Raw genomic sequence first — 2,770 nt, 5'->3', positions numbered from 1 at the left:
GACATAACGTGGTAGTGTCAACTCTTGGCCGTGGGGCATAATTTGCAATTTGAAAGTCCCTGAGCTAATTAAGTCTTGCCTCTAAGGCAAGAGTTGTAGAAAATCTCATAAATGAAAATATAATATGGTAGTGTCAACTCTTGCCCATTGGGCATAATTTATAGTTTGAAAGTCCTTGAGCTAAGTTTTGCCTCTAAGGCAATAGTTGTAGAAAATCTCATAAATAAAAACATAACATGGTAGAGTCAACTCTTGCCCGTGGGGCATAATTTGTAATTTGAAAGTCCTTGAGCTAATTAAGTCCTGCTTCTAAGGCAATAGTTGTAAAACATCTCATAAATAAAAAAACATAACGTGGTAAAGTCAACTCTTGCCCATGGGGCATAATTTGTAGTTTGAAAGTCTTTGAGCCAAGTCTTGCCTCTAAAGCAATAGTTGTAGAATATCTCATAAATGAAAATATAATGTGGTAGAGTTAACTCTTGCCCATGAGGCATAATTTGTAGTTTGAAAATCCTTGATTCAAGTCTTGCCTCTAAGGCAAGAGTTGTAGAATATCTCATAAATGAAAACATAGTGGGGTAGAGTCAACTCTTGCCCGTGGGGCATAATTTATTGTTTGAAAGTCCTTAAGCTAAGTCTTGCCTCTAAGGTAATAGTTGTAGAACATCTCATAAATGAAAATATAACGTATAGAGTCAACTCTTGCCCATGGGGCATAATTTATTGTTTGAAAGTCCTCGAGTCAAGTCTTGCCTCTAATGCAATAGTTGTAGCACATCTCATAAATGAAAACATAACGTAGTAGAGTCAACTCCGGCCCGTGGGGCATAATTTGTTGTTTGAAAGTCCCTGAGCTAAATCTTGCCTCTAAGACAATAGTTGTAGAACATCTCATAAATCAAAATACAATGTGGTAGTGTCAACTCTTGCCCATGAAACATAACTTATTGTTTGAAAGTTCTTGAGTTAAGTCTTGCCTCTAATAAGACAATAGTTGTAGAACATCTCATAAATGAAAACATAACGTGGTAGAGCCAACTCTTGAACGTGGGGTATAATTTATAGTTTGAAAGTCCCTGAGCTAAGTCTTTCCTCTAAGGTAAGAGATATAAAACATCTCATAAATCAAAATATAGTGTCGATTCTTGCCCATGAAATATAACTTGTTGTTTGAAAGTCATAAGTCTTGTCTCTACAATGTAGTAGTATCAACGCTTGCCCATGAAACGTAGCTTATTTTTTGAAAGTCATAAGTCTTGCCTTTATAATGTGATAGTGTCAATTCTTGCTCATGAGATGTAACTTGAATGGAAGAAATCGAAGAAAAAAATAAAAATAATAAAAAATTCGAAAAAGGAAGAAAATGAAGAAAAATATTAAAAAAACAAAAATTAAAGAAAATGTAGAAGTTGAGAGAGAATAGGAAAAAATGAAGGTTGATTAAAAAAAATTAAATAAAAATAAAGGTCGAGAAAAATTTAAAAACCTCAGGCAGAAATGCAAGATAAGACTGCATACAATACATTTTTGTAGTGAGTTCCTTTCCCGAACCCTGCACATAACGAGAACTTTAGTGCACTGGACTCCCTTTTTTATCAATTTATACTTATCGTGTAAGTGTATTTGCAATTACCATATAAGTGAGTCGAACATGAAAAAAAAGAAGAAGATAAAACTAGAAGTAGCTTGTTAAAACTTTAAGTCATTTTTTCCTATACAAAGAAAAAACAAGAATGGATAAGTTTCAAACAGTGTAAATTTTGTCTAAGTACCTAACATGTGAGACCTTAGCAACATTGTCTTTCTCAAAAGAGTTAACATCAACGAAGGTATAATTCAAGTAAACACCCATTTCTCTTAAATTCTCTTGTCTTCTCAACTTTGATCAACAACCTCACTTCCCATTCTTCAATAAATGTCTTTGAAAGTGACGGAAAATACAATAGAAAAATAGAGAAGAAAAAAAAAATAGTCTCAATTTTACTATATTTTTTTGCACCTTTTTGTACTGACGTAACACCTTTATTACATAAAATGGGGCCCACGTCAAAAGTGTCATGTTAGCTAAAAAGATTGACAAAAGTGCCACATCAGCACAAAAGATGACAAAAATACGTTAAAATTGAGTTCAACGAGGTAATAGGACCATGTGAAGTTGGAGTGTATCGTGACAGATTTGGTCATAGTTCAAGGGTTCTAGATGTTTCACTCTTTCAAAAATAAGCTTTCACTTTACTTGTTGTTTTCACAAGAAGAAAACATTGAATCAACTATGGAATTTATCGGTAATTCCCAGCTATTTCTTCGCTAAAAAGCTCCTGGGCACTTAAATTTTCATATAATCTGTCGCCAATTCGTAGCTAAATGGGATTAGCATGGGATATTTAGTGTTTTAGCGAAATTTAATTTGTCGCTAATTTCTTATTTTCTAGTAGTGTTTTAACATACAAATAGAAAATTATTTTTTCTTATTTTACCCTGAGCAATATTAATTACTTATTCTTCCAATCTCTTTTCAAACCTAAAGATTATAAATACATTAATTAATATAAAGACTATTGTGAAATACTCATATTAATTATTATTTCTTAAATTTATATGAAAAATTTAAGTGAACACAGAAAATAAAATTGGTGTATATTTATTGCTTTATTCTCTTGGAAACTTGAAGATGATGAGGAGCAAAGAAGTTGGTATCAATGATATGTGTTGAGGTTGATAGCTTTTATCCACTCCATCAACCTATCTTATCAAAACAAAGTATGGT

This window comes from Capsicum annuum, chromosome 9, assembly GCF_002878395.1.
Source record: "Capsicum annuum cultivar UCD-10X-F1 chromosome 9, UCD10Xv1.1, whole genome shotgun sequence".
In the NCBI taxonomy this organism is placed as follows: domain Eukaryota; kingdom Viridiplantae; phylum Streptophyta; class Magnoliopsida; order Solanales; family Solanaceae; genus Capsicum; species Capsicum annuum.
The sequence above is the reverse complement of the archived record's forward strand: the minus strand, read 5'-3'. Positions refer to the sequence as shown.